The sequence below is a fragment of the Vipera ursinii genome (genome assembly GCF_947247035.1).
Source record: "Vipera ursinii genome assembly, chromosome: 2".
Classification (NCBI taxonomy): domain Eukaryota; kingdom Metazoa; phylum Chordata; class Lepidosauria; order Squamata; family Viperidae; genus Vipera; species Vipera ursinii.
In genome coordinates, this window is record NC_139513.1 from 210,826,007 (window position 1) to 210,839,491 (window position 13,485).

Consider the following 13,485-nt stretch of genomic DNA (forward strand, 5'->3'; position numbering starts at 1 on the left):
ATTACTGTGCAATTTCAATGCAGCAGGGCCATGGAACAGAAATGAATGGAGCTTCTGCAATAACAGTCTCGATGGCAAATTGTCTGTAAAAGGCAGCGCTTTCAATTAAACGTAGGGGGAATTACTTACAGCAGCCCTAAGATTTTTCTAGCTAAATTGTTCACTCCGTGGGATCCAAATCATGTAGATTGTCTATAAAATAAAACGAAAACTACACAGAAAAAGGAAAGGAAAGGGATGGAAAACTAGCCATTGTATTAATCTGACAGTGATTGCAAAGGAAATTTGTACTCCAGAAAGATTAATCACGTTTATACTCACAAGAAGAAGGTGCTTGAAATTCTCTAATCCTTGTTCACAGCTTTCAGGAAGTGAAATGGCTTGCATAGCGTGGCATCTAAATCCCAACCATTTATACAATCCAGTCAGCAACCTCTGCTGTTTCACACCGCTCTGCAATTAGGCACAAGGAAAGAATTAGCAGCACTGAACAGAAAATGTTGTAGGGTTCAAGAGGCCCTCCCATAAATTCTGCCATGTTGAACGATCAACTGAAGCTTCTGGAAAAGCATTATTATTTCACCTCGGCTAGGATTACCAATATGAAATTAGGGAACAGGTTCTTTGATTTTAGTGAAAAATAAATAAATAAATAAATCAGCAAAGCCCCATCCACGGGATGCAGGCAGGACATGAAGGCACACCCCCTCCGGTCCACAGAAAAACCTCTCTCCACGGAACCGGTTCCTGGTGCTCAAAAGGTTGGGGACCTCTGCTCTAAAGGAATTAAAGATGGTTCCTTTCTACTGTGGCGAAATTTTAATTATCTTGGGGATATAAAATTATTATGTGTATCTTTTCTGATTCAGTTGCCATTTTCTAACATGGTTACTTATATGAGAAACAGCTGTATCTTAGTGGGGGAAAAGCACAAGTTTTACAGGTATTCCAGCATCCTGAAAAAAAGCTACTATGTGAAATCTTGGAAATCCACTTCTGGTTCCTATTTCCCAGAACACCTACTTGGATTCCCACCAAGTTTATTTTCTTATGAAATTGTTTGTATTATCTGCCCATTGCCAGATACTAAATTCTGCTTTACATGCTGCATAGTAATGTGCATTCTGGATAATGTCTTAGGATCCCATTGAAACCTTAGCTGATGGGTTGGAAAGCTAGATGGAAGAGGTTACAAAACGTCTGCAACTCCTTTTCTTAAAGTCATTTCTTTAAGGCCTTAAAAGGGGCCAGTAGGGTTGGGGTCAACTCAATCTCTGCATGGATGATGTTCCACAGGATGGACATCACCACAGAAAATATTTTTTCCTAGGCCCCAACATATGATATTTCCTAGCAGACAGAACCAGAAGCATGCTAGAAGCTACAGAATCTAATGATACAAATAGATATTACCAGGGATCTGGTCCTTGAAATAATTTGGTCCCATGTCATGGATGGCTTTATAGCTCATCACTGGCACCTTGAATTGAGTACAGCAGCGCACTGACAATCAACACAACTCATGGAGCAGAGGTATAGTGTGCTCCCTCAAGGGAGTGTCCATAATTGCCCATGCAGCTGAATTCTGCACTGATTGTAGCTTTCAAACATTGTTCCAAGGGTAGCTCTGCATAAAGCACTTGGCAGTAGTCCATTCAGGAGATGACCAAGGCTTGAGTGACAATGAGAAGAACCTCCCCCTATAAGAATGGGCATGGCTGGTGCACAAAACAAATGTGAACAAAGACTGTCTTGGTCATGTTTGCTACCTGTTCCTTCCCAAATTTCACACAAATTCTGTGGGAGTAGTGCAACTCCATCCAGAATATCAGACGGTAAGTCGCCAGAACCAGGTAGTCCCAAAACCAAGAGTCACTCAGTCTCGCTAAAGTTGAGCTGAAGCCTGCTTTTCTCCATCCCTGTTATTTGCCTTTGCATCTGCAATGCTGCATAGCGAGACTTAAAACATATGTGGGTGTGCTTCAAATAATCCTTAAAGATCCAAAAAAGTTGTCTGCAAAGTCCTCCTAATACTTTATTAATCACCCTAGACATAAGCTAGTGCTTTGATGAAGTGATTATATCTAAGCCATAGATAGCTTAGCCTGATAGAATGAGCATTGTTTTGTATAATTGCTGTTAGATGCTTTCAAACATTCAAGGTTTTCCTTGAATTAGTTTGTATTACAGCCTCAGAAGCATTAATTTAATAGCTTCTCAACTGCCTGATTTGAAAATATATTATAGCAAGAGTTGATTCCAAATTTATTTTTCACTTGAGCTGAGCCTCTAACATGACAAACACACTGAGTCTTGAAATATAAGTGGGAAATGGTCACCGAGGGCCCTCAGTACAGACAATGGCAGTTGGATCTGCAAGTATCTAAATAAATTGCCGGGTATTCCCATGCTACTTTGAATGGAGGATTGACTGCGCTCAGGAAAAAAAAAAGCAAGCAACTTTATAAGCAGTAATGATCCTGACTTAAAACAGAATTTCCCTCAGCCAAACAGTAACAATAGCAATCAATGGCAATAAAAAGTAGTGTATCAGTAAAAGAAATTGAAGAAAGTTTTTGAACTAGTTTTTAAGACTGTATGGGGCATAAAACATCCTCCTTAATCCAATGATTTTGGCTGCTGTGAATTTCAGGAAAGCCTATTTATTTCTACCCTGCCTTTCTATTCAATCAAGTATTCAAGATAACAGGTCAGTTGTCTCACTTTGAATAGGGAACATCTGACATTACAGATCATTTCTCATATGCGAGTGATGCCAAGATTGCAGTGAATCAAGGATGTCAGAGTAATTCATAACTATTTCTTTAAAGCAAAATAAAGTGATCTACCAGCACCATCCATAATCCATTCACTGAGTTCACTACTATCCATCTCCATACGTATTTTTTTATTCAACTCCTTTGTCTATTTCAAAAGAGTTGGACCAGGCATGAAATTCATATGCAATTGACTAACATCCATTACAAACTGGCTCTTGTTCAAAAACTGGCCACAAAAATATTTCAGCCTTTGAAAAGTTGGATTTAAAAAAAAGTGTGTTTTTGGTTGCATACAAGGTATGCAAAGAATAAATAAGTATTTCTGGGCATTTCTAAAAATGCACAGGATGCTTCAGAACTTCAAGGGAACAAGCTGATCACTGAATATATGCAGGGCAGATAGGGATTGGGTCTAGATTCATATTTGAACTTACTTTGGTGAACTAGCTTGAACCATGCACGCTCAAGTTTCCTATGTGTCAAGGGCCAGGGAAATCAGGAGATTCAGGCAATTCAGATTAATATAAAGATTTATTTCAAGCTTAGTTCTCTACAAGAACCTGGCCTATTGACCATTAAAGGAAATGTGTGGGAGTTAAGAATAGAAAGGAATTGAAGTGGGCTGGACATAGATCTGTTGTGGGCGGGAAGGGACTCATGATGTGTTTGACCCCCTCCCTTGGGCTCAGCCTCTTACATAATGTTTCTTTTAACTGAAAATGGACTAAAATGGAGATATTCAAATGGCTTACATGGGGATCTCTCTTACACTTTATCTTCACAATAGCAATTTTGTGATCTTATGGCTGAGAGCAGATTCAAAATGCAATTGGCATTTGGTGCGAAGCTTTGAACTGAGCAAGCGCAGAACAGCTGGAATTTCTCACTTGCCTGGTTAACCAGGCAGCACATAATTGTTTCCTTTCATCATGGATTTGATTATGCATCCCCAAAGGGGAACTGAAATTTATATTCTGCTGGAAATCTGCTTCCCCAGATTCTGGTTCTGATCAATTTCACCTTGACTGAGATTCCAAATCATCACTGACACTAGGGTTAGTTATTTACGCTTAGATCAAGTAAGAAAAAGAAAACTGGGCCCTATTCGAGAAGTTTGATTTTTGCCACTAGAAATGTTTGCACATAGGGGACTCTGTGGAATCAGAAGCCACATACAAATTCAGAAATCCATTTCATGTGGATTAATCTAGCCATATTCAAGAAAGGCTGGAAATTGCTGACCTGCATATCCCTATCATAGGCATCCAGGAAAAGTCACAATGATATCTAAGTGATGTGGCATGATATCATATCCCCTGCTACAGATGCCTATGAGTTCCCTATGATTCCTCTATAATTAAAAATTAAAAATGCCTTCATAGGGAGTTCACAGCATCATGTAATCTTTTAACCACTTTGCATTTCCCAACTCTTCCTTTGGAACTTTGCCAGAAAGCAAAACACAACATTCCTCAATTAGAACTGGCATACATCTTGGATTACCTGAAATCTGTCTGTCATGGTTAACTGCCTCTCAACTCTGAGTCAAGTAATCCTATGTAGCAGGGATTTTTTCCCCACCCCTTCTCCTTATATTAAATGCATGTATTCTAAGCAGGAGTATAAATGAACTCTGAAAGCTCCCTCTATTTTTATCTTTATTGCTTTACTTCCCCTCTCAGTATGTGTATCAGTCTTGTTAAGTTCAAGGATATTCCTTTTATTTTCTGACATAACGGGGCACATGTTGCCGCTTTGAGTTCAAGAGGGAAATAATATTACTGAAGCTAGCTGATAAGACAAGAAGAGAGAGAGAGAGAAGAGAGAGGGAAATGTGCATGCAAGTTAAAGGAAAAACTGGAACATTTTTTGAAGAGATCTGTGTTAAATGGGATATTTTAAATGAACTACTATGGTGTTCTGCAAATTCTTATCTTACTTCAGTTCTCTTTGCTGCCCCATCAGGAACTGTTTCAGTTGATTTTTTTTTCCTTCTTTGAAAGCAGGGCTGCTGCTTCTTAAGATGTAAAATCTGCCAGTGGGAGATCATGTACTATTCAGACATTAGAAAAGCATGGAGTCACTCCAGCACAGTGTGTTAGGATAGTAGAGAAAGAGGAAAAGAAAAATGCATGCTTTGCTCCAACCTCCTAACTAAAGGAGTGTGCTGTAAGGGTTGGTGAACAGCTGTAGCAGTACAGGCCAAGAACACAAAACTTCTCTTGAAGTTTAAAAAATAAAATAAAATGAAAAATATGGAAAGAACTCAGAAAAATATGAACCTGCCCCCATCTTTAATTTTTTCTTCATTCTCCAGGGAATCTTTGTTTTTGGATCATTCTTCTTTTGTCTTTTTTTATTATTATTATTTTATTTTTAGGGCAATCCAGAAAAAGAACGAGGAAGTTCAACCATGGGTTCTTGGAATGGTTAGGTTAGGTTGGCCCCGCGATTCAAAGGGAGCTTTTGGAAGAAAAGAGAAAAGTGGCAATGACATTTCTTAATGGCTTTTGTTCTGCCATAATGCAATTGCAGAAGCAGCATTGTTCCAAGCAGACATTCCACCATGGCAAATGAAAACATGTGAAAGTATGAAGAGTGTTCTTTCATGCTGTTGGAAGAAGAGTCTTCATCGTGGTTCAGTCCAAGCTGGGGAACAAACATGGCGACTGCTTTAGGAAGAAGGTTGTAGTTTATTGCAAAGCAGAACCAGACAGGAAGATGGCTGGCAGAAAAGAGAGTGAACACATGTAGGGAGTGGGTTTTTATACCCTCTGGAGCCTTTTGTTTGGAGTGATTTCCTGTTCCTGCTTGAGGCTATTTCCTGTGTCACGTATTCTGAGCTGAGTCTGGGTTTGCCATTTGGCATCTGTGGTTTAATCCTATTATGTCCTGTCTTGGAGTTTGGGTGGGGTATTATTATTATTATTATTATTATTATTATTATTATTATTATTATTATTATTATTATTATTATTTATTAAATTTTTATACCGCCCTTCTCCCGAAGGACTCAGGGCGGTGTACAGGGCAATAAATATAAAAATGTAAATACAAAAGTTAAAAAAGCGATTAAAAAGAATTAAATAATTATGCCCAAAAATACAATACTAAAAATGTGTTAAAACTTATTTAAATCCAACCCCAAACCCATCAGACCAGGCCAGATTGCTCAAATAGATAGGTATGTAGATTTTAGGTGTCTTTGTCTTCTCAATCTTCTGGCTGGGGCCTCCAACCTTCCTCAATGGTTTACATCTGCATTTCTGTAGAGCTGGTCCCTGCTTGGGGGAGGGACATCTGGGGCTATTAAGAAAACTGGGCATGCTTTCCTGCCTTTTCAAGACCCTTTGAGGAAATATATTTTTCTGCCCTTTTAATATTTCCTTCTCTGGGGGCTGACTTCCCACAATGTCTTGCTGAAAAATACTCAGAATACTAAAATTGCTCTTGCAGACAGCCTCTCCTCCAGAAAGCCACCTGCCAACATTTGCAACCAATATTAAATTTTCCTTTAAGAGCAGCTGCACACGTACTGGATTGCAAGTGCAGAAGTGCATATAAATATGACACACACTATTGAAATGCTTTCTCCATTTTGCTTTTTGCCTCGTAGCTTAGCAGCGCAATCCTGAACATTTAGAGTCTCATATTCCTGTAATAAAATTCCCTGTAGTTAGGATTAGATTGCAATTTCTGCATGTTCACAACCTCAAAGTGGAGGGTAATCAAAATTTGACAAGACAGTTGGAGGGAAAGTGTTCAGGCGCCACTTATGGAATTGGGGGGAGGGAAAATATCCTCTTGGCTTAGTTCAAAAGATACTAATTACATTAATATTTAAAGTTTCCAGGCATCAAAATCCTGTCCTGTAAGAAAGAAAAGTGGCCGCAGCATTGGAAAAGGACATCCATTCTTTTTGGAAGAGGCCAATGGAGTGTCTGAAAGCCAGGCTATCAAAAAGCACACAACTGTCTATGGAGATTCTCAGTCATCCAGATCATGGTTGTCCCAAAGGTGCTTTTTTAAACCTTTGTTTTTAACCTTGTCCTTTCTTTGTTTTTTCCTCCCCACCATTCTGCCAGAAACGATGAAGCTTTTTGGATGAGAAGCGAAACAAAGGGAAAACAAAGAAAGTCCAATTGCCTTTTGAAAAAGCACCTTTGAGACAAGTATGCAAACAGTTTGAGGAATGAGGAAGCATCTTGAGGTAAAGGCGGCCCGGCCTGGTGACAGCATCAGGCACTAGCTGCGAAGGGGTGAGAAGAGGAGAGAGGAAACAGCCCGAACTGTAGAGGAGGCTGGCCCGGGCATCTGACAGCTGGTTTCCATCCCACCGACCACCACGCAGGAATCCTGGAGATAAGCCTCACCCACGCCACCATGGCGAGCACCCTGCCTCTGCTGAGGTGGAAGTGGGTGGTGGTGGCAGCCTGCTAGTGAACCCTGTCCACCACGTTCCCTTCCCGCCATTGCTGCCTCTCCATCTTTACCACCCAATTTGTCTTTCTGGAGCAACGGGAGGGCAGCGCCAACCTCGTCCCAGTCTCAGGCTAGCCAGCCATCAGCAAGAGTGTGCAAGTGCGCCAATGGTGCACCAAGCAAACCCTGTCAGTGCAGTTTATTCATGGTCAGTTGGTCTGTATCCAGCCTCAGCCTCTCAGAGGCACATGCTAAACCACATCGTCATCATCAACAGAGTTGGAAGGGACCCTGGAGTTCTTCTAGTGCACAGGTCTGCAACCCGTGGCTCCAGAGCCGCATGTGGCTCTTTCAGCCGTCTCCTGCGGCTCCCAGTCCTCTGACATGCAGTCCAAAAAAAAAGTGGGACTAAAAAAGTTCAACCAATCAATTCAAATATGCAGGGTAGGTGCATATCTCGCCTTGGCTCCACTCTTCAGTCAAACCCTGTTCTGCACATGCGCACATGTACACGCATGTGCACACATTTTTGCGGCTCCCAGATTTTCCTTTTGTGAGGGAACCGGTTCCGAGTGGCTCTTTCACTGTTTCAGGTTGCTGACCCCTGGTCTAGTCTAACCTCCTGCTCAAGAAGGAAACCCTGGCCTATGCCATTTCAGACAAATGGTTGTCCAATCTCTTTTTAAAAACCTCCAGTGTTGGAGCATTCTTTTTTTTAAAAATTCCATTTATATCCCGCCCTTCTCCGAAGACTCAGGGCGGCTTACAAGCTTAGCAGTAGCCTTCATTCTATGTATATGCCTGCTTATTAGGTCTTTCACACACACCCCAAGCGGCATTATTACAAAGTCAGCTTAATTGCCCCCAACAATCTGGGTCCTCATTTTACCCACCTCGGAAGGATGGAAGGCTGAGTCAACCTTGAGCCTGGTGGGATGCGAACTAATTGCAGGCAGCTGGTGTTACTTAAGGAGGCATTCGTAACTTCTGAAGACAAACTATTCCACTGGTTAATCATTCTCACTGTTAGTAAATTTCTCCTTTAGCTCTAGGTTGCTTCTCTCCTTGTTTAGTTTCCATCTATTGCTTCTTGTCCTGTTTTCAGGTGCTTTGGAGAATAGGTTGACTCCCTCTTCTTTGTGGCAGCCCCTCAGATATTTGAAAACTGCTATCAGTTTTTCTTTCTTATCACTAGACTAGACATACCCAATTCTTGTTCTTCATATGTTTAGCATCCAGGCTCCTAATATCTTTATTGTCCTCTTCACTCTTTCCAGAGTTTCAACATCTTTTTTATACTGTGGTTCCCAAAACTGGATGCAGTATTTGAGGTGAGGTCTTATTCCAGATGTATCAGTTGATAGATTTCCCGTCTTTGGTTTGTGTAAGGCCAGCCAAAAGTGATGTCCATCTATATGCCTTCAGATTCACCTCAATAAATTCCAGTGCCTCTAAGTAGAGACTTCATCAGCCATTGAGCTTTCTTTCTACAGTGATTCATGTTCCAGATTTGCTTTTAATTTTTTAGCTCAACTCTAGACATCTTTAGTTGGTGAACAATACTGAAAACAAAGTATCTAAAGCAGGAGTGTCCAACTTTGGCAATTTTGTGGGTTTCAACTCTCAAAATTCCCCAGCCAGGATGAGAAGATACAGGATCCCGTGTTTATCTTTTCTGTTTTAAATCTATTTTTAGGTGTTATGTTTTATTTTTTTTATTTGTGTCTTTTATCATTATTGATTTGATTGCAATTTCTTTGATTGTTATCCACCCAGAACCATTGAGAGTTGGGCAGCATACAAGCTTAATAAATTATATTATTAGGATTAGTTGCACAGTCAGCCAGATGTTTAGATTAGATTTGTCATTTTTATTCACCTATCAAGGCCTTCCCAAGGACCTGGGATAGGCAGATGTTGTTCTCTGATGATGTTAGAGGCATTGTTACAGGATATAAGCTATTGCAAGTTTAGCTGGCTTTTGCAATGGACTGATAGTGATTTTTTCAATGTTGTTATTATTTGGAATTTGTAGTGATTATGTCTCACATTTTCAGGATACTTTATTTCATTTCATTGCTCTATATTATATTGGACCAGGCAAAAGTTATGCCTTCTTTGAGCTTTCAACTTCACTTCCACGTGCTTTTCAAGAAAATATGACTTTATTATTCTAAGTCAAGTACTTACTTAGTTACTTTATTTATTTATTTTATTTATTTATTTATTTATTTATTTATTTCATTAACATATATTTTAAAAAAATAACCTGGGGGCTCTACTCTTGTTAATCTGGTTCTCTGAAACTACTCTAATGCACCCAGTCTAACAGCTTTCATTAGCTTTGAAAATGACCTTAGCAAATCTAACCAAGTTTTTTGCTGTAACAAACAAGAAAGTTATACTCTTCTTGGTTGCATACTTTTCATGTTTATAGAGAGAAATATTTCACATACATAAAGACACACACAAACAAAGACACACACACATTCGTGCTGTGCATCCCGTAAAATGTGTATGGGTGAAGTTGTTTGGCTTTTATCTTCTTAATACTGTGCAGGGTTTATTTAGCAACTGCATATTTTAAACTGCACTACCTGAGGTTAGGAGTATCTTTTCCTTCTTTGCTTCAGGAATTGGAGCATTTTAGACATGCCCTTCTGCAGACAATGTAGCTTTGATATCTACAGTACAGGTGAAACTCAAAAAATTAGAATATTGTGCAAAAGTTCATTTATTTCAGTAATGCAACTTAAAAGAGGAAACTAATGTATGAGATAGACTCATTACATGCAAAGCAAGATAGTTCAAGCCGTGATTTGTCATAATTGTGATGATTATGGCTTACAGCTCATGAAAACCCCAAATCCACAATCTCAGAAAATTAGAATATTACATGCAATCAATAAAACGAGTGTACATAGAACAATATCAGACCTCTGAAACGTATAAGCATGCATATTGGTTTGGGCCCCTTTTGCAGCAATTACTGCCTCAATGCGGTGTGGCATGGAAGCTATCAGCCTGTGGCACTGCTGAGGTGTTATAGAAGACCAGGATGCTTCAATAGCGGCCTTCAGCTCCTGCATTGTTCGGTCTCATTTCTCTCATCTTTCTCTTGGCAATGCCCCATAGATTCTCTATGGGGTTCAGGTCAGGCAAGTTTGCTGGCCAATCAAGCACAGTAATCCCACAGTCATTGAACCAGGTTTTGGTGCTTTTGGCAGTGTGGGCAGGTGCCAAGTGCTGCTGGAAAATGAAGTCAGCATCCCCATAAAGCTCGTCTGCGGAAGGAAGCATGAAGTGCTCCAAAATCTCCTGGCAGACGGCTGCGTTGACCCTGGACTTAATGAAGCACAGTGGACCAACACCAGCAGATGACATGGCTCCCCAAATCAACAAAGACTGTGGAAACTTCACACTGGACTTCAAGCATCTTGCAGTGTGTCCCTCTCCATTCTTCCTCCAGACTCTGGGTCCTTGGTTTCCAAATGAGATGCAAAAGTTGCTCTCATCAGAAAAGAGGACTTTGGACCACTGAAGAACAGACCAGGTCTGTTTTTCTTTAGCCCAGGTAAGACGCTTCTGACGTTGTTTGTTGTTCAGGAGCGGCTTGACAAGAGGAATACGACATTTGAAGCCCATGTCCAGGATCCGTCTGTGTGTGGTGGCTCTTGATGCACTGACTCCAGCCTCAGTCCACTCCTTGTGAAAGTCCCCAACACTTTTGAATGGCCTTTTCCTGCCAATCCTCTCCAGGCTGCGGTCATCCCTGCTGCTTGTGCACCTTTTTCTTCCACACTTTTCCCTTCCACATAACTTTCTATTAATGTGCTTTGATACAGCACTTTGGGAACATCCAACTTCTTTTGCAATTACCTTTTGAGGCTTTCCCTCCTTATGGAGGGTGTCAGTGATGGTTTTCTGCACAACTGTCAGGTCAGCAGTCTTCCCCATGATTGTGATTCCTACTGAACCAGACTGAGAGACCATTTAAAGGCTCAGGAACCCTTTGCAGGTGTATTGGCTTAATTAGCTGATTAGAGTGGGACACTTTGAGCCTAGAATATTGCACCTTTTCACAATATTCTAATTTTCTGAGATTGTGGATTTGGGGTTTTCATGAGCTGTAAGCCATAACCATCACAATTATGACAAATCACAGCTTGAACTATCTTGCTTTGCATGTAATGAATCTATCTCATATATTAGTTTCCCCTTTTAAGTTGCATTACTGAAATAAATGAACTTTTGCACAATATTCTAATTTTTTGAGTTTCACCTGTATGATGGAAATCTTCTCTCCCTAGTTTCTGTATGAAGAAAATACCAGCCCACCAGCTTGGACAGCTGCAGTCCAGAAGCAGTCTATACAGACAGTTTTAGTAACCCAGATTTCTACCTAGAAATTTGTTAGATGAGGGATGACAAAATGTTGTTGAGCCATTGTTTTCTTTCTTTAAGTCTATTTTACTTAACCATGTATGTAATCAAGAAAAGACAACTTTTCATGTTAGTTGGGTACCTTTGCATTCTCAATATACCTATCGACTATTCCAGTTTAGAATAAAATGGCTTGTTACATTCAAAATATGTTAAGCAATAGTTATGACTGAAAATAGGATGCTTTAGTAGCCATTCAACTTTTTTAAATGCATAGCAGTTCCTCTTTTTTAAAAGGCAGTGCTGATTTGAGTATAGAACGTCAGTTTAAAACTAAATTAAATAAGAATCGGAGGTGAGCATCACCCCCTTGAGTCAGATATGACTAGACAGGGGAATGCTTTATCTTTACCATTACATCTACAAAGCTCATGAAATGTTTCACTGGGGGAATGAACACGGAAGACCAGGTTTAATTTTTTGAACCATAAAGTGAAACCTCGTACTTGGAAGTTTACGATTATACATCAATTGATTGATTATGTGTCATCAAAGTCATTGCCAACTCTTAGCACCACATAGAATTTCTCCAGGATGATCTATCCCCAGCATGTGCCTTCAGGTCTTCTTCCCGCTGTACGCCCATTACCATGGAAATGGCATCCATCCAAGTTGCTTCTGATGACTTGTCATCATCATCTGTTTCTTTTCACCTTTCCCAGCTTTATAGATTCCTCAGGGGAGCTGGATCTCTATTTAAGGACCCAGATTGTTGGGGGCAATTAAGCTGACTTTGTAATAATGCCGCTTGGAGCGTGTGTGAAAGCCCTAACAAGCAGGCATATACATAGAATGAAGGCTACTGCTAAGCTTGTAAGCCGCCCTGAGTCTTCGGAGAAGGGCGGGATATAAATGTTATAAAAATAAATAATAAATAAATAAATAATGTGATACTGGTAATTTGTGCTTTGAGTAAGAGCTTTGGATTGATTTGTTCTATGTTCCATCTGTTTGTTTCTTGGATGTTCATGATATTCTCAAGAGTCTTTTCCAACAACAGTGTTCAAAAGCATCAACACTCTTTCTACTGTACATCTTCAATGTCCAACTTTCACTTCCATACGAAGTCACAACCAAAACCACGCCTTCAGGCTTCTAATCTTTGTAAAGATAGATATGTCACAAAATCTAAAACAACTCTCCTCTGCTTTTGTTGTTTTCTTACCTTATCTGTAGCAGGTTACTTGACCTCTAGTTGCTTTATTGTTGATAATCAATCCTAAAAGGCAAATGTTATGCATCACTTCAATTTCTTCATTTTCAGTTCTAAGTTCTAAGGATGGGTTTTGTACTAATATTTTTTTTTAATTTGGTCTTCTTTAAATTTACTTCTAATCCTATTTTTTCACTCTGCTCCTTGACTTTTACTACTAGAGCATACATATTCATTCTTTCATTATTCATTCATTCATTGACTTATTCATATTATGCCTCTATTATTTTTTCAAATAAATCAAAGTGGCAAACATACCTAATACTATTTTCTCCTCCTATCTTCCTCACAACAACCCTATGAGGTCCAAAGAGGTCCAAAGTCACCTATTTGGTTTTCATGCCTAAGGCAGAACTAGAACTCATGGTCTTTTGGTTTTTAGCCTGACGCCTTAATCTTAGACCAAACTGGCTCTTATTTGCATTTTCAGCGGTACGAACACCATAGAACAAGCTATTGATGTTTTTGTCTCCAGTTTTAAAACCACACTCAACTTTTTCCAATCCAGCATCTCTCACAATATATTCACCATATAGCCTGAATACATAAAAAGAGAGTGTATAACTTCTGTCATTTCTATCTATCTATCTATCTATCTATCTATCTATCTATCTATCTATCTATCTA